At 39.6% G+C, this 22,043-nt stretch overlaps 38 non-coding genes across 38 annotated transcripts; all 38 read left to right on the plus strand.

The window, feature by feature from the left end:
* Positions 1–36: 36 nt before the first annotated feature.
* On the plus strand, positions 37–251 carry LOC133115484 (small nucleolar RNA U3). Its single transcript, XR_009705665.1, has one exon. It is a non-coding gene; the product is annotated as a small nucleolar RNA U3 (small nucleolar RNA).
* A 361-nt stretch (positions 252–612) lies between these two features.
* On the plus strand, positions 613–827 carry LOC133115496 (small nucleolar RNA U3). The gene has a single exon (XR_009705676.1). It is a non-coding gene; the product is annotated as a small nucleolar RNA U3 (small nucleolar RNA).
* Positions 828–1,188: 361 nt separating this feature from the next.
* LOC133115547 (small nucleolar RNA U3) lies at positions 1,189–1,403 on the plus strand. The gene has a single exon (XR_009705726.1). It is a non-coding gene; the product is annotated as a small nucleolar RNA U3 (small nucleolar RNA).
* A 361-nt stretch (positions 1,404–1,764) lies between these two features.
* LOC133115495 (small nucleolar RNA U3) lies at positions 1,765–1,979 on the plus strand. Its single transcript, XR_009705675.1, has one exon. It is a non-coding gene; the product is annotated as a small nucleolar RNA U3 (small nucleolar RNA).
* Positions 1,980–2,340: 361 nt separating this feature from the next.
* On the plus strand, positions 2,341–2,555 carry LOC133115506 (small nucleolar RNA U3). Its single transcript, XR_009705686.1, has one exon. It is a non-coding gene; the product is annotated as a small nucleolar RNA U3 (small nucleolar RNA).
* A 361-nt stretch (positions 2,556–2,916) lies between these two features.
* Positions 2,917–3,131, plus strand: LOC133115497 (small nucleolar RNA U3). The gene has a single exon (XR_009705677.1). It is a non-coding gene; the product is annotated as a small nucleolar RNA U3 (small nucleolar RNA).
* Positions 3,132–3,492: 361 nt separating this feature from the next.
* LOC133115485 (small nucleolar RNA U3) lies at positions 3,493–3,707 on the plus strand. The gene has a single exon (XR_009705666.1). It is a non-coding gene; the product is annotated as a small nucleolar RNA U3 (small nucleolar RNA).
* Positions 3,708–4,068: 361 nt separating this feature from the next.
* LOC133115563 (small nucleolar RNA U3) lies at positions 4,069–4,283 on the plus strand. Its single transcript, XR_009705741.1, has one exon. It is a non-coding gene; the product is annotated as a small nucleolar RNA U3 (small nucleolar RNA).
* A 361-nt stretch (positions 4,284–4,644) lies between these two features.
* On the plus strand, positions 4,645–4,859 carry LOC133115550 (small nucleolar RNA U3). The gene has a single exon (XR_009705729.1). It is a non-coding gene; the product is annotated as a small nucleolar RNA U3 (small nucleolar RNA).
* A 361-nt stretch (positions 4,860–5,220) lies between these two features.
* LOC133115522 (small nucleolar RNA U3) lies at positions 5,221–5,435 on the plus strand. Its single transcript, XR_009705702.1, has one exon. It is a non-coding gene; the product is annotated as a small nucleolar RNA U3 (small nucleolar RNA).
* A 361-nt stretch (positions 5,436–5,796) lies between these two features.
* Positions 5,797–6,011, plus strand: LOC133115486 (small nucleolar RNA U3). Its single transcript, XR_009705667.1, has one exon. It is a non-coding gene; the product is annotated as a small nucleolar RNA U3 (small nucleolar RNA).
* Positions 6,012–6,372: 361 nt separating this feature from the next.
* LOC133115564 (small nucleolar RNA U3) lies at positions 6,373–6,587 on the plus strand. The gene has a single exon (XR_009705742.1). It is a non-coding gene; the product is annotated as a small nucleolar RNA U3 (small nucleolar RNA).
* A 361-nt stretch (positions 6,588–6,948) lies between these two features.
* Positions 6,949–7,163, plus strand: LOC133115523 (small nucleolar RNA U3). The gene has a single exon (XR_009705703.1). It is a non-coding gene; the product is annotated as a small nucleolar RNA U3 (small nucleolar RNA).
* A 361-nt stretch (positions 7,164–7,524) lies between these two features.
* On the plus strand, positions 7,525–7,739 carry LOC133115487 (small nucleolar RNA U3). The gene has a single exon (XR_009705668.1). It is a non-coding gene; the product is annotated as a small nucleolar RNA U3 (small nucleolar RNA).
* A 361-nt stretch (positions 7,740–8,100) lies between these two features.
* Positions 8,101–8,315, plus strand: LOC133115535 (small nucleolar RNA U3). Its single transcript, XR_009705714.1, has one exon. It is a non-coding gene; the product is annotated as a small nucleolar RNA U3 (small nucleolar RNA).
* A 361-nt stretch (positions 8,316–8,676) lies between these two features.
* Positions 8,677–8,891, plus strand: LOC133115565 (small nucleolar RNA U3). Its single transcript, XR_009705743.1, has one exon. It is a non-coding gene; the product is annotated as a small nucleolar RNA U3 (small nucleolar RNA).
* Positions 8,892–9,252: 361 nt separating this feature from the next.
* On the plus strand, positions 9,253–9,467 carry LOC133115551 (small nucleolar RNA U3). The gene has a single exon (XR_009705730.1). It is a non-coding gene; the product is annotated as a small nucleolar RNA U3 (small nucleolar RNA).
* Positions 9,468–9,828: 361 nt separating this feature from the next.
* LOC133115472 (small nucleolar RNA U3) lies at positions 9,829–10,043 on the plus strand. The gene has a single exon (XR_009705654.1). It is a non-coding gene; the product is annotated as a small nucleolar RNA U3 (small nucleolar RNA).
* Positions 10,044–10,404: 361 nt separating this feature from the next.
* LOC133115548 (small nucleolar RNA U3) lies at positions 10,405–10,619 on the plus strand. Its single transcript, XR_009705727.1, has one exon. It is a non-coding gene; the product is annotated as a small nucleolar RNA U3 (small nucleolar RNA).
* A 361-nt stretch (positions 10,620–10,980) lies between these two features.
* LOC133115518 (small nucleolar RNA U3) lies at positions 10,981–11,195 on the plus strand. The gene has a single exon (XR_009705698.1). It is a non-coding gene; the product is annotated as a small nucleolar RNA U3 (small nucleolar RNA).
* A 362-nt stretch (positions 11,196–11,557) lies between these two features.
* On the plus strand, positions 11,558–11,772 carry LOC133115534 (small nucleolar RNA U3). The gene has a single exon (XR_009705713.1). It is a non-coding gene; the product is annotated as a small nucleolar RNA U3 (small nucleolar RNA).
* Positions 11,773–12,133: 361 nt separating this feature from the next.
* On the plus strand, positions 12,134–12,348 carry LOC133115528 (small nucleolar RNA U3). The gene has a single exon (XR_009705707.1). It is a non-coding gene; the product is annotated as a small nucleolar RNA U3 (small nucleolar RNA).
* A 360-nt stretch (positions 12,349–12,708) lies between these two features.
* Positions 12,709–12,923, plus strand: LOC133115556 (small nucleolar RNA U3). The gene has a single exon (XR_009705734.1). It is a non-coding gene; the product is annotated as a small nucleolar RNA U3 (small nucleolar RNA).
* A 361-nt stretch (positions 12,924–13,284) lies between these two features.
* On the plus strand, positions 13,285–13,499 carry LOC133115492 (small nucleolar RNA U3). Its single transcript, XR_009705672.1, has one exon. It is a non-coding gene; the product is annotated as a small nucleolar RNA U3 (small nucleolar RNA).
* A 361-nt stretch (positions 13,500–13,860) lies between these two features.
* Positions 13,861–14,075, plus strand: LOC133115562 (small nucleolar RNA U3). The gene has a single exon (XR_009705740.1). It is a non-coding gene; the product is annotated as a small nucleolar RNA U3 (small nucleolar RNA).
* A 361-nt stretch (positions 14,076–14,436) lies between these two features.
* LOC133115572 (small nucleolar RNA U3) lies at positions 14,437–14,651 on the plus strand. Its single transcript, XR_009705749.1, has one exon. It is a non-coding gene; the product is annotated as a small nucleolar RNA U3 (small nucleolar RNA).
* Positions 14,652–15,012: 361 nt separating this feature from the next.
* On the plus strand, positions 15,013–15,227 carry LOC133115540 (small nucleolar RNA U3). Its single transcript, XR_009705719.1, has one exon. It is a non-coding gene; the product is annotated as a small nucleolar RNA U3 (small nucleolar RNA).
* Positions 15,228–15,588: 361 nt separating this feature from the next.
* On the plus strand, positions 15,589–15,794 carry LOC133115588 (small nucleolar RNA U3). The gene has a single exon (XR_009705765.1). It is a non-coding gene; the product is annotated as a small nucleolar RNA U3 (small nucleolar RNA).
* A 362-nt stretch (positions 15,795–16,156) lies between these two features.
* Positions 16,157–16,371, plus strand: LOC133115566 (small nucleolar RNA U3). The gene has a single exon (XR_009705744.1). It is a non-coding gene; the product is annotated as a small nucleolar RNA U3 (small nucleolar RNA).
* A 360-nt stretch (positions 16,372–16,731) lies between these two features.
* On the plus strand, positions 16,732–16,946 carry LOC133115530 (small nucleolar RNA U3). Its single transcript, XR_009705709.1, has one exon. It is a non-coding gene; the product is annotated as a small nucleolar RNA U3 (small nucleolar RNA).
* A 361-nt stretch (positions 16,947–17,307) lies between these two features.
* On the plus strand, positions 17,308–17,522 carry LOC133115549 (small nucleolar RNA U3). Its single transcript, XR_009705728.1, has one exon. It is a non-coding gene; the product is annotated as a small nucleolar RNA U3 (small nucleolar RNA).
* A 360-nt stretch (positions 17,523–17,882) lies between these two features.
* On the plus strand, positions 17,883–18,097 carry LOC133115507 (small nucleolar RNA U3). Its single transcript, XR_009705687.1, has one exon. It is a non-coding gene; the product is annotated as a small nucleolar RNA U3 (small nucleolar RNA).
* Positions 18,098–18,458: 361 nt separating this feature from the next.
* On the plus strand, positions 18,459–18,673 carry LOC133115482 (small nucleolar RNA U3). The gene has a single exon (XR_009705663.1). It is a non-coding gene; the product is annotated as a small nucleolar RNA U3 (small nucleolar RNA).
* A 361-nt stretch (positions 18,674–19,034) lies between these two features.
* On the plus strand, positions 19,035–19,249 carry LOC133115526 (small nucleolar RNA U3). Its single transcript, XR_009705706.1, has one exon. It is a non-coding gene; the product is annotated as a small nucleolar RNA U3 (small nucleolar RNA).
* A 361-nt stretch (positions 19,250–19,610) lies between these two features.
* Positions 19,611–19,825, plus strand: LOC133115558 (small nucleolar RNA U3). The gene has a single exon (XR_009705736.1). It is a non-coding gene; the product is annotated as a small nucleolar RNA U3 (small nucleolar RNA).
* A 361-nt stretch (positions 19,826–20,186) lies between these two features.
* Positions 20,187–20,392, plus strand: LOC133115600 (small nucleolar RNA U3). Its single transcript, XR_009705777.1, has one exon. It is a non-coding gene; the product is annotated as a small nucleolar RNA U3 (small nucleolar RNA).
* A 361-nt stretch (positions 20,393–20,753) lies between these two features.
* Positions 20,754–20,968, plus strand: LOC133115508 (small nucleolar RNA U3). The gene has a single exon (XR_009705688.1). It is a non-coding gene; the product is annotated as a small nucleolar RNA U3 (small nucleolar RNA).
* Positions 20,969–21,329: 361 nt separating this feature from the next.
* On the plus strand, positions 21,330–21,544 carry LOC133115483 (small nucleolar RNA U3). Its single transcript, XR_009705664.1, has one exon. It is a non-coding gene; the product is annotated as a small nucleolar RNA U3 (small nucleolar RNA).
* Positions 21,545–22,043: the final 499 nt, after the last annotated feature.

Here is a 22,043-nt window from a genome sequence, read left to right on the forward strand (position 1 = left end):
CTTTAATGGGAACCCCAAGATGACCACTGTGACGTTAAGACTATACTTTCAGGGATCATTTCTATAGTGTGTGACTGAGGAATGCGTTTTGAAAGTGTTTGGTCTCGCTGCCCACGATGATGAGATAGTGCATCCCTTTCTGAGCGTGACGCGGATAGAGAATATTGGTTTTTAATCAGCAGTTCTCTATCATAGATGACCGTTCCGCTTCTGCAGAGAATGTGGAGGAAGGTGGATGTGTTCTGAGTGGTTAGTTTATGATTGCAATTAAACATATTTTGTGAAATGACAACTTCGGAACCGTCTTGGTTGATCAGTGGTGAAGAAGTTATGTTTTTACGCTTCTGATTCCTGAGATAATTGCTAGAGTGAAAGAGAAAGGCCATCTGGCTCATTTCCAAAACCTTTTGGGTTCATTATAGCATGCCTTAATTTTTTTAGTTTGCAGTTGCCGAATAACATTGCGTTAAAAATAATTAATTCATGGGGCGCCGTTTAGGAAAAAAAATTACTGTGGCGATGAGGTGTCTCTTTTTATCCTGTGATCAAAACAATCGTAAATGAAAGCACTTGCAACTTTAATGGGAACCACAAGATTACCATTTTGACGTTAAGACTATACTTTCAGGAATCATTTCTATAGTGTGTGACTGAGGAATGCGTTTTGAAAATGTTTGGTCTCGCTGCCCACGATGACGAGATTGTGCATCCCTTTCTGAGCGTGACGCGGATAGAGAATATTGGTTTTTAATCAGCAGTTCTCTATCATAGATGACCGTTCCGCTTCTGCAGAGAATGTGGAGGAAGGTGGATGTGTTCTGAGTGGTTAGTTTATGATTGCAATTAAACATATTTTGTGAAATGACAACTTCGGAACCGTCTTGGTTGATCAGTGGTGAAGAAGTTATGTTTTTACGCTTCTGATTCCTGAGATAATTGCTAGAGTGAAAGAGAAAGGCCATCTGGCTCATTTCCAAAACCTTTTGGGTTCATTATAGCATGCCTTAATTTTTTTAGTTTGCAGTTGCCGAATAACATTGCGTTAAAAATAATTAATTCATGGGGCGCCGTTTAGGAAAAAAAATTACTGTGGCGATGAGGTGTCTCTTTTTATCCTGTGATCCAAACAATCGTAAATGAAAGCACTTGCAACTTTAATGGGAACCCCAAGATGACCACTGTGACGTTAAGACTATACTTTCAGGAATCATTTCTATAATGTGTGACTGAGAAATGCGTTTTGAAAGTGTTTGGTCTCGCTGCCCACGATGACGAGATTGTGCATCCCTTTCTGAGCGTGACGCGGATAGAGAATATTGGTTTTTAATCAGCAGTTCTCTATCATAGATGACCGTTCCGCTTCTGCAGAGAATGTGGAGGAAGGTGGATGTGTTCTGAGTGGTTAGTTTATGATTGCAATTAAACATCTTTTTTGAAATGACAACTTCGGAACCGTCTTGGTTGATCAGTGGTGAAGAAGTTATGTTTTTACGCTTCTGATTCCTGAGATAATTGCTAGAATGAAAGAGAAAGGCCATCTGGCTCATTTCCAAAACCTTTTGGGTTCATTATAGCATGCCTTAATTTTTTTAGTTTGCAGTTGCCGAATAACATTGCGTTAAAAATAATTCATTCATGGGGCGCCGTTTAGGAAAAAAAATTACTGTGGCGATGAGGTGTCTCTTTTTATCCTGTGATCAAAACAATCTTAAATGAAAGCACTTGCAACTTTAATGGGAACCACAAGATTACCATTTTGACGTTAAGACTATACTTTCAGGGATCATTTCTATAGTGTGTGACTGAGGAATGCGTTTTGAAAATGTTTGGTCTCGCTGCCCACGATGACGAGATTGTGCATCCCTTTCTGAGCGTGACGCGGATAGAGAACATTGGTTTTTAATCAGCAGTTCTCTATCATAGATGACCGTTCCGCTTCTGCAGAGAATGTGGAGGAAGGTGGATGTGTTCTGAGTGGTTAGTTTATGATTGCAATTAAACATCTTTTGTGAAATGACAACTTCGGAACCGTCTTGGTTGATCAGTGGTGAAGAAGTTATGTTTTTACGCTTCTGATTCCTGAGATAATTGCTAGAATGAAAGAGAAAGGCCATCTGGCTCATTTCCAAAACCTTTTGGGTTCATTATAGCATGCCTTAATTTTTTTAGTTTGCAGTTGCCGAATAACATTGCGTTAAAAATAATTCATTCATGGGGCGCCGTTTAGGAAAAAAAATTACTGTGGCGATGAGGTGTCTCTTTTTATCCTGTGATCAAAACAATCGTAAATGAAAGCACTTGCAACTTTAATGGGAACCCCAAGATGACCACTGTGACGTTAAGACTATACTTTCAGGGATCATTTCTATAGTGTGTGACTGAGAAATGCGTTTTGAAAGTGTTTGGTCTCGCTGCCCACGATGACGAGATAATGCATCCTTTTCTGAGCGTGACGCGGATAGAGAATATTGGTTTTTGATCAGCAGTTCTCTATCATAGATGACCGTTCCGCTTCTGCAGAGAATGTGGAGGAAGGTGGATGTGTTCTGAGTGGTTAGTTTATGATTTCAATTAAACATCTTTTGTGAAATGACAACTTCGGAACCGTCTTGGTTGATCAGGTGGTGAAGAAGATATGTTTTTATGCTTCTGATTCTTGAGATAATTGCTAGAATGAAAGAGAAAGGCCATCTGGCTCATTTCCAAAACCTTTTGGGTTCATTATAGCATGCCTTAATTTTTTAGTTTGCAGTTGCCGAATAACATTGCGTTAAAAATAATTCATTCATGGGGCGCCGTTTAGGAAAAAAAATTACTGTGGCGATGAGGTGTCTCTTTTTATCCTGTGATCCAAACAATCGTAAATGAAAGCACTTGCAACTTTAATGGGAACCCCAAGATGACCACTGTGACGTTAAGACTATACTTTCAGGGATCATTTCTATAGTGTGTGACTGAGGAATGCGTTTTGAAAGTGTTTGGTCTCGCTGCCCACGATGATGAGATAGTGCATCCCTTTCTGAGCGTGACGCGGATAGAGAATATTGGTTTTTAATCAGCAGTTCTCTATCATGGATGACCGTTCCGCTTCTGCAGAGAATGTGGAGGAAGGTGGATGTGTTCTGAGTGGTTAGTTTATGATTGCAATTAAACATCTTTTGTGAAATGACAACTTCGGAACCGTCTTGGTTGATCAGTGGTGAAGAAGTTATGTTTTTACGCTTCTGATTCCTGAGATAATTGCTAGAATGAAAGAGAAAGGCCATCTGGCTCATTTCCAAAACCTTTTGGGTTCATTATAGCATGCCTTAATTTTTTTAGTTTGCAGTTGCCGAATAACATTGCGTTAAAAATAATTAATTCATGGGGCGCCGTTTAGGAAAAAAAATTACTGTGGCGATGAGGTGTCTCTTTTTATCCTGTGATCCAAACAATCGTAAATGAAAGCACTTGCAACTTTAATGGGAACCCCAAGATGACCACTGTGACGTTAAGACTATACTTTCAGGGATCATTTCTATAGTGTGTGACTGAGGAATGCGTTTTGAAAGTGTTTGGTCTCGCTGCCCACGATGATGAGATAGTGCATCCCTTTCTGAGCGTGACGCGGATAGAGAATATTGGTTTTTAATCAGCAGTTCTCTATCATAGATGACCGTTCCGCTTCTGCAGAGAATGTGGAGGAAGGTGGATGTGTTCTGAGTGGTTAGTTTATGATTGCAATTAAACATCTTTTGTGAAATGACAACTTCGGAACCGTCTTGGTTGATCAGGTGGTGAAGAAGATATGTTTTTATGCTTCTGATTCCTGAGATAATTGCTAGAATGAAAGAGAAAGGCCATCTCGCTCGTATCCAAAACCTTTTGGGTTCATTATAGCATGCCTTAATTTTTTAGTTTGCAGTTGCCGAATAACATTGCGTTAAAAATAATTCATTCATGGGGCGCCGTTTAGGAAAAAAAATTACTGTGGCGATGAGGTGTCTCTTTTTATCCTGTGATCCAAACAATCGTAAATGAAAGCACTTGCAACTTTAATGGGAACCCCAAGATGACCACTGTGACGTTAAGACTATACTTTCAGGGATCATTTCTATAATGTGTGACTGAGAAATGCGTTTTGAAAGTGTTTGGTCTCGCTGCCCACGATGACGAGATAGTGCATCCCTTTCTGAGCGTGACGCGGCTAGAGAATATTGGTTTTTAATCAGCAGTTCTCTATCATAGATGACCGTTCCGCTTCTGCAGAGAATGTGGAGGAAGGTGGATGTGTTCTGAGTGGTTAGTTTATGATTGCAATTAAACATATTTTTTGAAATGACAACTTCGGAACCGTCTTGGTTGATCAGTGGTGAAGAAGTTATGTTTTGACGCTTCTGATTCCTGAGATAATTGCTAGAATGAAAGAGAAAGGCCATCTGGCTCATTTCCAAAACCTTTTGGGTTCATTATAGCATGCCTTAATTTTTTTAGTTTGCAGTTGCCGAATAACATTGCGTTAAAAATAATTCATTCATGGGGCGCCGTTTAGGAAAAAAAATTACTGTGGCGATGAGGTGTCTCTTTTTATCCTGTGATCCAAACAATCGTAAATGAAAGCACTTGCAACTTTAATGGGAACCCCAAGATGACCACTGTGACGTTAAGACTATACTTTCAGGGATCATTTCTATAATGTGTGACTGAGAAATGCGTTTTGAAAGTGTTTGGTCTCGCTGCCCACGATGACGAGATAGTGCATCCCTTTCTGAGCGTGACGCGGATAGAGAATATTGGTTTTTAATCAGCAGTTCTCTATCATAGATGACCGTTCCGCTTCTGCAGAGAATGTGGAGGAAGGTGGATGTGTTCTGAGTGGTTAGTTTATGATTGCAATTAAACATCTTTTGTGAAATGACAACTTCGGAACCGTCTTGGTTGATCAGTGGTGAAGAAGTTATGTTTTTACGCTTCTGATTCCTGAGATAATTGCTAGAATGAAAGAGAAAGGCCATCTGGCTCATTTCCAAAACCTTTTGGGTTCATTATAGCATGCCTTAATTTTTTTAGTTTGCAGTTGCCGAATAACATTGCGTTAAAAATAATTCATTCATGGGGCGCCGTTTAGGAAAAAAAATTACTGTGGCGATGAGGTGTCTCTTTTTATCCTGTGATCCAAACAATCGTAAATGAAAGCACTTGCAACTTTAATGGGAACCCCAAGATGACCACTGTGACGTTAAGACTATACTTTCAGGGATCATTTCTATAGTGTGTGACTGAGGAATGCGTTTTGAAAGTGTTTGGTCTCGCTGCCCACGATGATGAGATAGTGCATCCCTTTCTGAGCGTGACGCGGCTAGAGAATATTGGTTTTTAATCAGCAGTTCTCTATCATAGATGACCGTTCCGCTTCTGCAGAGAATGTGGAGGAAGGTGGATGTGTTCTGAGTGGTTAGTTTATGATTGCAATTAAACATATTTTTTGAAATGACAACTTCGGAACCGTCTTGGTTGATCAGTGGTGAAGAAGTTATGTTTTTACGCTTCTGATTCCTGAGATAATTGCTAGAGTGAAAGAGAAAGGCCATCTGGCTCATTTCCAAAACCTTTTGGGTTCATTATAGCATGCCTTAATTTTTTTAGTTTGCAGTTGCCGAATAACATTGCGTTAAAAATAATTCATTCATGGGGCGCCGTTTAGGAAAAAAAATTACTGTGGCGATGAGGTGTCTCTTTTTATCCTGTGATCCAAACAATCGTAAATGAAAGCACTTGCAACTTTAATGGGAACCCCAAGATGACCACTGTGACGTTAAGACTATACTTTCAGGGATCATTTCTATAGTGTGTGACTGAGGAATGCGTTTTGAAAGTGTTTGGTCTCGCTGCCCACGATGATGAGATAGTGCATCCCTTTCTGAGCGTGACGCGGATAGAGAATATTGGTTTTTAATCAGCAGTTCTCTATCATAGATGACCGTTCCGCTTCTGCAGAGAATGTGGAGGAAGGTGGATGTGTTCTGAGTGGTTAGTTTATGATTGCAATTAAACATCTTTTGTGAAATGACAACTTCGGAACCGTCTTGGTTGATCAGGTGGTGAAGAAGATATGTTTTTATGCTTCTGATTCCTGAGATAATTGCTAGAATGAAAGAGAAAGGCCATCTCGCTCGTATCCAAAACCTTTTGGGTTCATTATAGCATGCCTTAATTTTTTAGTTTGCAGTTGCCGAATAACATTGCGTTAAAAATAATTCATTCATGGGGCGCCGTTTAGGAAAAAAAATTACTGTGGCGATGAGGTGTCTCTTTTTATCCTGTGATCCAAACAATCGTAAATGAAAGCACTTGCAACTTTAATGGGAACCCCAAGATGACCACTGTGACGTTAAGACTATACTTTCAGGGATCATTTCTATAATGTGTGACTGAGAAATGCGTTTTGAAAGTGTTTGGTCTCGCTGCCCACGATGACGAGATAGTGCATCCCTTTCTGAGCGTGACGCGGCTAGAGAATATTGGTTTTTAATCAGCAGTTCTCTATCATAGATGACCGTTCCGCTTCTGCAGAGAATGTGGAGGAAGGTGGATGTGTTCTGAGTGGTTAGTTTATGATTGCAATTAAACATATTTTTTGAAATGACAACTTCGGAACCGTCTTGGTTGATCAGTGGTGAAGAAGTTATGTTTTGACGCTTCTGATTCCTGAGATAATTGCTAGAATGAAAGAGAAAGGCCATCTGGCTCATTTCCAAAACCTTTTGGGTTCATTATAGCATGCCTTAATTTTTTTAGTTTGCAGTTGCCGAATAACATTGCGTTAAAAATAATTCATTCATGGGGCGCCGTTTAGGAAAAAAAATTACTGTGGCGATGAGGTGTCTCTTTTTATCCTGTGATCCAAACAATCGTAAATGAAAGCACTTGCAACTTTAATGGGAACCCCAAGATGACCACTGTGACGTTAAGACTATACTTTCAGGGATCATTTCTATAGTGTGTGACTGAGGAATGCGTTTTGAAAGTGTTTGGTCTCGCTGCCCACGATGATGAGATAGTGCATCCCTTTCTGAGCGTGACGCGGCTAGAGAATATTGGTTTTTAATCAGCAGTTCTCTATCATAGATGACCGTTCCGCTTCTGCAGAGAATGTGGAGGAAGGTGGATGTGTTCTGAGTGGTTAGTTTATGATTGCAATTAAACATATTTTTTGAAATGACAACTTCGGAACCGTCTTGGTTGATCAGTGGTGAAGAAGTTATGTTTTTACGCTTCTGATTCCTGAGATAATTGCTAGAGTGAAAGAGAAAGGCCATCTGGCTCATTTCCAAAACCTTTTGGGTTCATTATAGCATGCCTTAATTTTTTTAGTTTGCAGTTGCCGAATAACATTGCGTTAAAAATAATTCATTCATGGGGCGCCGTTTAGGAAAAAAAATTACTGTGGCGATGAGGTGTCTCTTTTTATCCTGTGATCCAAACAATCGTAAATGAAAGCACTTGCAACTTTAATGGGAACCCCAAGATGACCACTGTGACGTTAAGACTATACTTTCAGGGATCATTTCTATAGTGTGTGACTGAGGAATGCGTTTTGAAAGTGTTTGGTCTCGCTGCCCACGATGATGAGATAGTGCATCCCTTTCTGAGCGTGACGCGGATAGAGAATATTGGTTTTTAATCAGCAGTTCTCTATCATAGATGACCGTTCCGCTTCTGCAGAGAATGTGGAGGAAGGTGGATGTGTTCTGAGTGGTTAGTTTATGATTGCAATTAAACATCTTTTGTGAAATGACAACTTCGGAACCGTCTTGGTTGATCAGTGGTGAAGAAGTTATGTTTTTACGCTTCTGATTCCTGAGATAATTGCTAGAGTGAAAGAGAAAGGCCATCTGGCTCATTTCCAAAACCTTTTGGGTTCATTATAGCATGCCTTAATTTTTTTAGTTTGCAGTTGCCGAATAACATTGCGTTAAAAATAATTCATTCATGGGGCGCCGTTTAGGAAAAAAAATTACTGTGGCGATGAGGTGTCTCTTTTTATCCTGTGATCAAAACAATCGTAAATGAAAGCACTTGCAACTTTAATGGGAACCACAAGATTACCATTTTGACGTTAAGACTATATTTTCAGGGATCATTTCTATAGTGTGTGACTGAGGAATGCGTTTTGAAAATGTTTGGTCTCGCTGCCCACGATGACGAGATTGTGCATCCCTTTCTGAGCGTGACGCGGATAGAGAACATTGGTTTTTAATCAGCAGTTCTCTATCATAGATGACCGTTCCGCTTCTGCAGAGAATGTGGAGGAAGGTGGATGTGTTCTGAGTGGTTAGTTTATGATTGCAATTAAACATCTTTTGTGAAATGACAACTTCGGAACCGTCTTGGTTGATCAGGTGGTGAAGAAGATATGTTTTTATGCTTCTGATTCCTGAGATAATTGCTAGAATGAAAGAGAAAGGCCATCTCGCTCGTATCCAAAACCTTTTGGGTTCATTATAGCATGCCTTAATTTTTTAGTTTGCAGTTGCCGAATAACATTGCGTTAAAAATAATTCATTCATGGGGCGCCGTTTAGGAAAAAAAATTACTGTGGCGATGAGGTGTCTCTTTTTATCCTGTGATCCAAACAATCGTAAATGAAAGCACTTGCAACTTTAATGGGAACCCCAAGATGACCACTGTGACGTTAAGACTATACTTTCAGGGATCATTTCTATAATGTGTGACTGAGAAATGCGTTTTGAAAGTGTTTGGTCTCGCTGCCCACGATGACGAGATAGTGCATCCCTTTCTGAGCGTGACGCGGCTAGAGAATATTGGTTTTTAATCAGCAGTTCTCTATCATAGATGACCGTTCCGCTTCTGCAGAGAATGTGGAGGAAGGTGGATGTGTTCTGAGTGGTTAGTTTATGATTGCAATTAAACATATTTTTTGAAATGACAACTTCGGAACCGTCTTGGTTGATCAGTGGTGAAGAAGTTATGTTTTGACGCTTCTGATTCCTGAGATAATTGCTAGAATGAAAGAGAAAGGCCATCTGGCTCATTTCCAAAACCTTTTGGGTTCATTATAGCATGCCTTAATTTTTTTAGTTTGCAGTTGCCGAATAACATTGCGTTAAAAATAATTCATTCATGGGGCGCCGTTTAGGAAAAAAAATTACTGTGGCGATGAGGTGTCTCTTTTTATCCTGTGATCCAAACAATCGTAAATGAAAGCACTTGCAACTTTAATGGGAACCCCAAGATGACCACTGTGACGTTAAGACTATACTTTCAGGGATCATTTCTATAATGTGTGACTGAGAAATGCGTTTTGAAAGTGTTTGGTCTCGCTGCCCACGATGACGAGATAGTGCATCCCTTTCTGAGCGTGACGCGGATAGAGAATATTGGTTTTTAATCAGCAGTTCTCTATCATAGATGACCGTTCCGCTTCTGCAGAGAATGTGGAGGAAGGTGGATGTGTTCTGAGTGGTTAGTTTATGATTGCAATTAAACATCTTTTGTGAAATGACAACTTCGGAACCGTCTTGGTTGATCAGTGGTGAAGAAGTTATGTTTTTACGCTTCTGATTCCTGAGATAATTGCTAGAATGAAAGAGAAAGGCCATCTGGCTCATTTCCAAAACCTTTTGGGTTCATTATAGCATGCCTTAATTTTTTTAGTTTGCAGTTGCCGAATAACATTGCGTTAAAAATAATTCATTCATGGGGCGCCGTTTAGGAAAAAAAATTACTGTGGCGATGAGGTGTCTCTTTTTATCCTGTGATCAAAACAATCGTAAATGAAAGCACTTGCAACTTTAATGGGAACCCCAAGATGACCACTGTGACGTTAAGACTATACTTTCAGGGATCATTTCTATAGTGTGTGACTGAGGAATGCGTTTTGAAAATGTTTGGTCTCGCTGCCCACGATGACGAGATTGTGCATCCTTTTTTGAGCGTGACGCGGATAGAGAATATTGGTTTTTAATCAGCAGTTCTCTATCATAGATGACCGTTCCGCTTCTGCAGAGAATGTGGAGGAAGGTGGATGTGTTCTGAGTGGTTAGTTTATGATTGCAATTAAACATCTTTTGTGAAATGACAACTTCGGAACCGTCTTGGTTGATCAGTGGTGAAGCAGCTATGTTTTGACGCTTCTGATTCCTGAGATAATTGCTAGAATGAAAGAGAAAGGCCATCTGGCTCATTTCCAAAAGCTTTTGGGTTCATTATAGCATGCCTTAATTTTTTTAGTTTGCAGTTGCCGAATAACATTGCGTTAAAAATAATTCATTCATGGGGCGCCGTTTAGGAAAATAAATTACTGTGGCGATGAGGTGTCTCTTTTTATCCTGTGATCCAAACAATCGTAAATGAAAGCACTTGCAACTTTAATGGGAACCCCAAGATGACCACTGTGACGTTAAGACTATACTTTCAGGGGTCATTTCTATAATGTGTGACTGAGAAATGCGTTTTGAAAGTGTTTGGTCTCGCTGCCCACGATGACGAGATACTGCATCCCTTTCTGAGCGTGACGCGGATAGAGAATATTGGTTTTTAATCAGCAGTTCTCTATCATAGATGACCGTTCCGCTTCTGCAGAGAATGTGGAGGAAGGTGGATGTGTTCTGAGTGGTTAGTTTATGATTGCAATTAAACATCTTTTTTGAAATGACAACTTCGGAACCGTCTTGGTTGATCAGTGGTGAAGAAGTTATGTTTTTACGCTTCTGATTCCTGAGATAATTGCTAGAATGAAAGAGAAAGGCCATCTGGCTCATTTCCAAAACCTTTTGGGTTCATTATAGCATGCCTTAATTTTTTTAGTTTGCAGTTGCCGAATAACATTGCGTTAAAAATAATTCATTCATGGGGCGCCGTTTAGGAAAAAAAATTACTGTGGCGATGAGGTGTCTCTTTTTATCCTGTGATCAAAACAATCGTAAATGAAAGCACTTGCAACTTTAATGGGAACCCCAAGATGACCACCGTGACGTTAAGATTATACTTTCAGGGATCATTTCTATAGTGTGTGACTGAGAAATGCGTTTTGAAAGTGTTTGGTCTCGCTGCCCACGATGACGAGATAGTGCATCCCTTTCTGAGCGTGACGCGGATAGAGAATATTGGTTTTTGATCAGCAGTTCTCTATCATAGATGACCGTTCCGCTTCTGCAGAGAATGTGGAGGAAGGTGGATGTGTTCTGAGTGGTTAGTTTATGATTGCAATTAAACATCTTTTGTGAAATGACAACTTCGGAACCGTCTTGGTTGATCAGGTGGTGAAGAAGATATGTTTTTATGCTTCTGATTCCTGAGATAATTGCTAGAATGAAAGAGAAAGGCCATCTGGCTCATTTCCAAAACCTTTTGGGTTCATTATAGCATGCCTTAATTTTTTTAGTTTGCAGTTGCCGAATAACATTGCGTTAAAAATAATTCATTCATGGGGCGCCGTTTAGGAAAAAAAATTACTGTGGCGATGAGGTGTCTCTTTTTATCCTGTGATCCAAACAATCGTAAATGAAAGCACTTGCAACTTTAATGGGAACCCCAAGATGACCACTGTGACGTTAAGATTATACTTTCAGGGATCGTTTCTATAGTGTGTGACTGAGAAATGCGTTTTGAAAGTGTTTGGTCTCGCTGCCCACGATGACGAGATAATGCATCCCTTTCTGAGCGTGATGCGGATAGAGAATATTGGTTTTTAATCAGCAGTTCTCTATCATAGATGACCGTTCCGCTTCTGCAGAGAATGTGGAGGAAGGTGGATGTGTTCTGAGTGGTTAGTTTATGATTGCAATTAAACATATTTTGTGAAATGACAACTTCGGAACCGTCTTGGTTGATCAGTGGTGAAGAAGTTATGTTTTTACGCTTCTGATTCCTGAGATAATTGCTAGAGTGAAAGAGAAAGGCCATCTGGCTCATTTCCAAAACCTTTTGGGTTCATTATAGCATGCCTTAATTTTTTTAGTTTGCAGTTGCCGAATAACATTGCGTTAAAAATAATTCATTCATGGGGCGCCGTTTAGGAAAAAAAATTACTGTGGCGATGAGGTGTCTCTTTTTATCCTGTGATCAAAACAATCGTAAATGAAAGCACTTGCAACTTTAATGGGAACCACAAGATTACCATTTTGACGTTAAGACTATACTTTCAGGGATCATTTCTATAATGTGTGACTGAAGAATGCGTTTTGAAAGTGTTTGGTCTCGCTGCCCACGATGACGAGCTAATGCATCCTTTTCTGAGCGTGACGCGGATAGAGAATATTGGTTTTTAATCAGCAGTTCTTTATCATAGATGACCGTTCCGCTTCTGCAGAGAACGTGGAGGAAGGTGGATGTGTTCTGAGTGGTTAGTTTATGATTGCAATTAAACATCTTTTGTGAAATGACAATTTCGGAACCGTCTTGGTTGATCAGTGGTGAAGAAGTTATGTTTTTATGCTTCTGATTCCTGAGATAATTGCTAGAATGAAAGAGAAAGGCCATCTGGCTAATTTCCAAAACCTTTTGGGTTCATTATAGCATGCCTTAATTTTTTAGTTTGCAGTTGCCGAATAACATTGCGTTAAAAATAATTCATTCATGGGGCGCCGTTTAGGAAAAAAAATTACTGTGGCGATGAGGTGTCTCTTTTTATCCTGTGATCCAAACAATCGTAAATGAAAGCACTTGCAACTTTAATGAGAACCCCAAGATGACCACTGTGACGTTAAGACTATACTTTCAGGGATCATTTCTATAATGTGTGACTGAGAAATGCGTATTGAAAGTGTTTGGTCTCGCTGCCCACGATGACGAGATAGTGCATTCCTTTCTGAGCGTGACGCGGATAGAGAATATTGGTTTTTAATCAGCAGTTCTCTATCATAGATGACCGTTCCGCTTCTGCAGAGAATGTGGAGGAAGGTGGATGTGTTCTGAGTGGTTAGTTTATGATTGCAATTAAACATCTTTTGTGAAATGACAACTTCGGAACCGTCTTGGTTGATTAGTGGTGAAGAAGTTATGTTTTTACGCTTCTGATTCCTGAGATAATTGCTAGAATGAAAGAGAAAGGCCATCTGGCTCATTTCCAAAACCTTTTGGGTTCATTATAGCATGCCTTAATTTTTTTAGTTTGCAGTTGCCGAATAACATTGCGTTAAAAATAATTCATTCATGGGGCGCCGTTTAGGAAAAAAAATTACTGTGGCGATGAGGTGTCTCTTTTTATCCTGTGATCAAAACAATCGTAAATGAAAGCACTTGCAACTTTAATGGGAACCACAAGATTACCATTTTTACGTTAAGACTATACTTTCAGGGATCATTTCTATAGTGTGTGACTGAGGAATGCGTTTTGAAAGTGTTTGGTCTCGCTGCCCACGATGACGAGATAATGCATCCTTTTCTGAGCGTGACGCGGATAGAGAATATTGGTTTTTAATCAGCAGTTCTCTATCATAGATGACCGTTCCGCTTCTGCAGAGAATGTGGAGGAAGGTGGATGTGTTCTGAGTGGTTAGTTTATGATTGCAATTAAACATATTTTGTGAAATGACAACTTCGGAACCGTCTTGGTTGATCAGTGGTGAAGAAGTTATGTTTTTACGCTTCTGATTCCTGAGATAATTGCTAGAGTGAAAGAGAAAGGCCATCTGGCTCATTTCCAAAACCTTTTGGGTTCATTATAGCATGCCTTAATTTTTTTAGTTTGCAGTTGCCGAATAACATTGCGTTAAAAATAATTCATTCATGGGGCGCCGTTTACGAAAAAAAATTACTGTGGCGATGAGGTGTCTCTTTTTATCCTGTGATCAAAACAATCGTAAATGAAAGCACTTGCAACTTTAATGGGAACCACAAGATTACCATTTTGACGTTAAGACTATACTTTCAGGGATCATTTCTATAATGTGTGACTGAAGAATGCGTTTTGAAAGTGTTTTGTCTCGCTGCCCACGATGACGAGATAATGCAACCTTTTCTGAGCGTGACGCGGATAGAGAATATTGGTTTTTAATCAGCAGTTCTCTATCATAGATGACCGTTCCGCTTCTGCAGAGAATGTGGAGGAAGGTGGATGTGTTCTGAGTGGTTAGTTTATGATTGCAATTAAACATCTTTTGTGAAATGACAACTTCGGAACCGTCTTGGTTGATCAGGTGGTGAAGAAGATATGTTTTTATGCTTCTGATTCCTGAGATAATTGCTAGAATGAAAGAGAATGGCCATCTGGCTCATTTCCAAAACCTTTTGGGTTCATTATAGCATGCCTTAATTTTTTAGTTTGCAGTTGCCGAATAACATTGCGTTAAAAATAATTCATTCATGGGGCGCCGTTAAGGAAAAAAAATTACTGTGGCGATGAGGTGTCTCTTTTTATCCTGTGATCAAAACAATCGTAAATGAAAGCACTTGCAACTTTAATGGGAACCACAAGATTACCATTTTGACGTTAAGACTATACTTTCAGGGATCATTTCTATAATGTGGGACTGAAGAATGCGTTTTGAAAGTGTTTTGTCTCGCTGCCCACGATGACGAGATTATGCAACCTTTTCTGAGCGTGACGCGGATAGAGAATATTGGTTTTTAATCAGCAGTTCTCTATCATAGATGACCGTTCCGCTTCTGCAGAGAATGTGGAGGAAGGTGGATGTGTTCTGAGTGGTTAGTTTATGATTGCAATTAAACATCTTTTGTGAAATGACAACTTCGGAACCGTCTTGGTTGATCAGGTGGTGAAGAAGATATGTTTTTATGCTTCTGATTCCTGAGATAATTGCTAGAATGAAAGAGAAAGGCCATCTGGCTCATTTCCAAAACCTTTTGGGTTCATTATAGCATGCCTTAATTTTTTAGTTTGCAGTTGCCGAATAACATTGCGTTAAAAATAATTCATTCATGGGGCGCCGTTAAGGAAAAAAAATTACTGTGGCGATGAGGTGTCTCTTTTTATCCTGTGATCAAAACAATCGTAAATGAAAGCACTTGCAACTTTAATGGGAACCCCAAGATGACCACTGTGACGTTAAGACTATACTTTCAGGGATCCTTTCTATAGTGTGTGACTGAGGAATGCGTTTTGAAAGTGTTTGGTCTCGCTGCCCACGATGACGAGATAGTGCATCCCTTTCTGAGCGTGACGCGGATAGAGAATATTGGTTTTTAATCAGCAGTTTTCTATCATAGATGACCGTTCCGCTTCTGCAGAGAATGTGGAGGAAGGTGGATGTGTTCTGAGTGGTTAGTTTATGATTGCAATTAAACATCTTTTGTGAAATGACAACTTCGGAACCGTCTTGGTTGATCAGTGGTGAAGAAGTTATGTTTTTACGCTTCTGATTCCTGAGATAATTGCTAGAATGAAAGAGAAAGGCTATCTGGCTCATTTCCAAAACCTTTTGGGTTCATTATAGCATGCCTTAATTTTTTTAGTTTGCAGTTGCCGAATAACATTGCGTTAAAAATAATTCATTCATGGGGCGCCGTTTAGGAAAAAAAATTACTGTGGCGATGAGGTGTCTCTTTTTATCCTGTGATCAAAACAATCGTAAATGAAAGCACTTGCAACTTTAATGGGAACCCCAAGATGACCACTGTGACGTTAAGACTATGCTTTCGGGGATCATTTCTATAATGTGTGACTGAGGAATGCGTTTTGAAAGTGTTTGGTCATGATGACGAGATAGTGCATCCCTTTCTGAGCGTGACGCGGATAGAGAATATTGGTTTTTAATCAGCAGTTCTCTATCATAGATGACCGTTCCGCTTCTGCAGAGAATGTGGAGAAAGGTGGATGTGTTCTGAGTGGTTAGTTTATGATTTCAATTAAACATCTTTTGTGAAATGACAATTTCGGAACCGTCTTGGTTGATCAGGTGGTGAAGAAGATATGTTTTTATGCTTCTGATTCCTGAGATAATTGCTAGAATGAAAGAGAAAGGCCATCTGGCTCATTTCCAAAACCTTTTGGGTTCATTATAGCATGCCTTAATTTTTTTAGTTTGCAGTTGCCGAATAACATTGCGTTAAAAATAATTCATTCATGGGGCGCCGTTTAGGAAAAAAAATTACTGTGGCGATGAGGTGTCTCTTTTTATCCTGTGATCCAAACAATCGTAAATGAAAGCACTTGCAACTTTAATGGGAACCACAAGATTACCATTTTGACGTTAAGACTATACTTTCAGGGATCATTTCTATAATGTGTGACTGAGGAATGCGTTTTGAAAGTGTTTGGTCTCGCTGCCCACGATGACGAGATAATGCATCCTTTTCTGAGCGTGACGCGGATAGAGAATATTGGTTTTTAATCAGCAGTTCTCTATCATAGATGACCGTTCCGCTTCTGCAGAGAACGTGGAGGAAGGTGGATGTGTTCTGAATGGTTAGTTTATGATTGCAATTAAACATCTTTTGTGAAATGACAATTTCGGAACCGTCTTGGTTGATCAGTGGTGAAGAAGTTATGTTTTTATGCTTCTGATTCCTGAGATAATTGCTAGAATGAAAGAGAAAGGCCATCTGGCTAATTTCCAAAACCTTTTTGGTTCATTATAGCATGCCTTAATTTTTTAGTTTGCAGTTGCCGAATAACATTGCGTTAAAAATAATTCATTCATGGGGCGCCGTTTAGGAAAAAAAATTACTGTGGCGATGAGGTGTCTCTTTTTATCCTGTGATCCAAACAATCGTAAATGAAAGCACTTGCAACTTTAATGGGAACCCCAAGATGACCACTGTGACGTTAAGATTATACTTTCAGGGATCATTTCTATAGTGTGTGACTGAGAAATGCGTTTTGAAAGTGTTTGGTCTCGCTGCCCACGATGACGAGATAATGCATCCCTTTCTGAGCGTGACGCGGATAGAGAATATTGGTTTTTAATCAGCAGTTCTCTATCATAGATGACCGTTCCGCTTCTGCAGAGAATGTGGAGGAAGGTGGATGTGTTTTGAGTGGTTAGTTTATGATTGCAATTAAACATATTTTGTGAAATGACAACTTCGGAACCGTCTTGGTTGATCAGTGGTGAAGAAGTTATGTTTTTACGCTTCTGATTCCTGAGATAATTGCTAGAGTGAAAGAGAAAGGCCATCTGGCTCATTTCCAAAACCTTTTGGGTTCATTATAGCATGCCTTAATTTTTTTAGTTTGCAGTTGCCGAATAACATTGCGTTAAAAATAATTCATTCATGGGGCGCCGTTTAGGAAAAAAAATTACTGTGGCGATGAGGTGTCTCTTTTTATCCTGTGATCAAAACAATCGTAAATGAAAGCACTTGCAACTTTAATGGGAACCACAAGATGACCACTATGACGTTAAGACTATACTTTCAGGGATCATTTCTATAATGTGTGACTGAGAAATGCGTATTGAAAGTGTTTGGTCTCGCTGCCCACGATGACGAGATAGTGCATCCCTTTCTGAGCGTGACGCGGATAGAGAATATTGGTTTTTAATCAGCAGTTCTCTATCATAGATGACCGTTCCGCTTCTGCAGAGAATGTGGAGGAAGGTGGATGTGTTCTGAGTGGTTAGTTTATGATTGCAATTAAACATCTTTTGTGAAATGACAACTTCGGAACCGTCTTGGTTGATCAGTGGTGAAGAAGTTATGTTTTTACGCTTCTGATTCCTGAGATAATTGCTAGAATGAAAGAGAAAGGCCATCTGGCTCATTTCCAAAACCTTTTGGGTTCATTATAGCATGCCTTAATTTTTTAGTTTGCAGTTGCCGAATAACATTGCGTTAAAAATAATTCATTCATGGGGCGCCGTTTAGGAAAAAAAATTACTGTGGCGATGAGGTGTCTCTTTTTATCCTGTGATCCAAACAATCGTAAATGAAAGCACTTGCAACTTTAATGGGAACCCCAAGATGACCACTGTGACGTTAAGACTATACTTTCAGGGATCATTTCTATAGTGTGTGACTGAGAAATGCGTTTTGAAAGTGTTTGGTCTCGCTGCCCACGATGACGAGATAGTGCATCCCTTTCTGAGCGTGACGCGGATAGAGAATATTGGTTTTTAATCAGCAGTTCTCTATCATAGATGACCGTTCCGCTTCTGCAGAGAATGTGGAGGAAGGTGGATGTGTTCTGAGTGGTTAGTTTATGATTGCAATTAAACATCTTTTTTGAAATGACAACTTCGGAACCGTCTTGGTTGATCAGTGGTGAAGAAGTTATGTTTTTACGCTTCTGATTCCTGAGATAATTGCTAGAATGAAAGAGAAAGGCCATCTGGCTCATTTCCAAAACCTTTTGGGTTCATTATAGCATGCCTTAATTTTTTTAGTTTGCAGTTGCCGAATAACATTGCGTTAAAAATAATTCATTCATGGGGCGCCGTTTAGGAAAAAAAATTACTGTGGCGATGAGGTGTCTCTTTTTATCCTGTGATCAAAACAATCGTAAATGAAAGCACTTGCAACTTTAATGGGAACCACAAGATTGCCATTTTGACGTTAAGACTATACTTTCAGGGATCATTTCTATAGTGTGTGACTGAGGAATGCGTTTTGAAAATGTTTGGTCTCGCTGCCCACGATGACGAGATTGTGCATCCCTTTTTGAGCGTGACGCGGATAGAGAATATTGGTTTTTAATCAGCAGTTCTCTATCATAGATGACCGCTCCGCTTCTGCAGAGAATGTGGAGGAAGGTGGATGTGTTCTGAGTGGTTAGTTTATGATTGCAATTAAACATCTTTTGTGAAATGACAACTTCGGAACCGTCTTGGTTGATCAGTGGTGAAGAAGCTATGTTTTGACGCTTCTGATTCCTGAGATAATTGCTAGAATGAAAGAGAAAGGCCATCTGGCTCATTTCCAAAAGCTTTTGGGTTCATTATAGCATGCCTTAATTTTTTTAGTTTGCAGTTGCCGAATAACATTGCGTTAAAAATAATTCATTCATGGGGCGCCGTTTAGGAAAAAAAATTACTGTGGCGATGAGGTGTCTCTTTTTATCCTGTGATCAAAACAATCGTAAATGAAAGCACTTGCAACTTTAATGGGAACCCCAAGATGACCACTGTGACGTTAAGACTATACTTTCAGGGATCCTTTCTATAGTGTGTGACTGAGGAATGCGTTTTGAAAGTGTTTGGTCTCGCTGCCCACGATGACGAGATAGTGCATCCCTTTCTGAGCGTGACGCGGATAGAGAATATTGGTTTTTAATCAGCAGTTCTCTATCATAGATGACCGTTCCGCTTCTGCAGAGAATGTGGAGGAAGGTGGATGTGTTCTGAGTGGTTAGTTTATGATTGCAATTAAACATCTTTTGTGAAATGACAACTTCGGAACCGTCTTGGTTGATCAGTGGTGAAGAAGTTATGTTTTTTCGCTTCTGATTCCTGAGATAATTGCTAGAATGAAAGAGAAAGGCCATCTGGCTCATTTCCAAAACCTTTTGGGTTCATTATAGCATGCCTTAATTTTTTTAGTTTGCAGTTGCCGAATAACATTGCGTTAAAAATAATTCATTCATGGGGCGCCCTTTAGGAAAAAAAATTACTGTGGCGATGAGGTGTCTCTTTTTATCCTGTGATCAAAACAATCGTAAATGAAAGCACTTGCAACTTTAATGGGAACCCCAAGATGACCACTGTGACGTTAAGATTATATTTTCGGGGATCATTTCTATAATGTGTGACTGAGGAATGCGTTTTGAAAGTGTTTGGTCTCGCTGCCCACGATGACGAGATAGTGCATCCCTTTCTGAGCGTGACGCGGATAGAGAATATTGGTTTTTAATCAGCAGTTCTCTATCATAGATGACCGTTCCGCTTCTGCAGAGAATGTGGAGGAAGGTGGATGTGTTCTGAGTGGTTAGTTTATGATTGCAATTAAACATCTTTTGTGAAATGACAACTTCGGAACCGTCTTGGTTGATCAGTGGTGAAGAAGTTATGTTTTTACGCTTCTGATTCCTGAGATAATTGCTAGAATGAAAGAGAAAGGCTATCTGGCTCATTTCCAAAACCTTTTGGGTTCATTATAGCATGCCTTAATTTTTTTAGTTTGCAGTTGCCGAATAACATTGCGTTAAAAATAATTCATTCATGGGGCGCCGTTTAGGAAAAAAAATTACTGTGGCGATGAGGTGTCTCTTTTTATCCTGTGATCAAAACAATCGTAAATGAAAGCACTTGCAACTTTAATGGGAACCCCAAGATGACCACTGTGACGTTAAGACTATGCTTTCGGGGATCATTTCTATAATGTGTGACTGAGGAATGCGTTTTGAAAGTGTTTGGTCATGATGACGAGATAGTGCATCCCTTTCTGAGCTTGACGCGGATAGAGAATATTGGTTTTTAATCAGCAGTTCTCTATCATAGATGACCGTTCCGCTTCTGCAGAGAATGTGGAGAAAGGTGGATGTGTTCTGAGTGGTTAGTTTATGATTTCAATTAAACATCTTTTGTGAAATGACAATTTCGGAACCGTCTTGGTTGATCAGGTGGTGAAGAAGATATGTTTTTATGCTTCTGATTCCTGAGATAATTGCTAGAATGAAAGAGAAAGGCCATCTGGCTCATTTCCAAAACCTTTTGGGTTCATTATAGCATGCCTTAATTTTTTAGTTTGCAGTTGCCGAATAACATTGCGTTAAAAATAATTCATTCATGGGGCGCCGTTTAGGAAAAAAAATTACTGTGGCGATGAGGTGTCTCTTTTTATCCTGTGATCCAAACAATCGTAAATGAAAGCACTTGCAACTTTAATGGGAACCCCAAGATGACCACTGTGACGTTAAGACTATACTTTCAGGGATCATTTCTATAGTGTGTGACTGAGAAATGCGTTTTGAAAGTGTTTGGTCTCGCTGCCCACGATGACGAGATAGTGCATCCCTTTCTGAGCGTGACGCGGATAGAGAATATTGGTTTTTAATCAGCAGTTCTCTATCATAGATGACCGTTCCGCTTCTGCAGAGAATGTGGAGGAAGGTGGATGTGTTCTGAGTGGTTAGTTTATGATTGCAATTAAACATCTTTTTTGAAATGACAACTTCGGAACCGTCTTGGTTGATCAGTGGTGAAGAAGTTATGTTTTTACGCTTCTGATTCCTGAGATAATTGCTAGAATGAAAGAGAAAGGCCATCTGGCTCATTTCCAAAAGCTTTTGGGTTCATTATAGCATGCCTTAATTTTTTTAGTTTGCAGTTGCCGAATAACATTGCGTTAAAAATAATTCATTCATGGGGCGCCGTTTAGGAAAAAAAATTACTGTGGCGATGAGGTGTCTCTTTTTATCCTGTGATCAAAACAATCGTAAATGAAAGCACTTGCAACTTTAATGGGAACCACAAGATTGCCATTTTGACGTTAAGACTATACTTTCAGGGATCATTTCTATAGTGTGTGACTGAGGAATGCGTTTTGAAAATGTTTGGTCTCGCTGCCCACGATGACGAGATTGTGCATCCCTTTTTGAGCGTGACGCGGATAGAGAATATTGGTTTTTAATCAGCAGTTCTCTATCATAGATGACCGCTCCGCTTCTGCAGAGAATGTGGAGGAAGGTGGATGTGTTCTGAGTGGTTAGTTTATGATTGCAATTAAACATCTTTTGTGAAATGACAACTTCGGAACCGTCTTGGTTGATCAGTGGTGAAGAAGCTATGTTTTGACGCTTCTGATTCCTGAGATAATTGCTAGAATGAAAGAGAAAGGCCATCTGGCTCATTTCCAAAAGCTTTTGGGTTCATTATAGCATGCCTTAATTTTTTTAGTTTGCAGTTGCCGAATAACATTGCGTTAAAAATAATTCATTCATGGGGCGCCGTTTAGGAAAATAAATTACTGTGGCGATGAGGTGTCTCTTTTTATCCTGTGATCCAAACAATCGTAAATGAAAGCACTTGCAACTTTAATGGGAACCCCAAGATGACCACTGTGACTTTAAGACTATACTTTCAGGGATCATTTCTATCGAAAGTTTCGTCTTCGAAATTGTATTGTTAAAAGTTCGGAAAGCTATTTTTGTGTGTGTGTTTAATTAACAGAATTTCTTTGTATATATTTTTTTCTTTATAGGCGGA

This window comes from Conger conger, chromosome 16, assembly GCF_963514075.1.
Source record: "Conger conger chromosome 16, fConCon1.1, whole genome shotgun sequence".
In the NCBI taxonomy this organism is placed as follows: domain Eukaryota; kingdom Metazoa; phylum Chordata; class Actinopteri; order Anguilliformes; family Congridae; genus Conger; species Conger conger.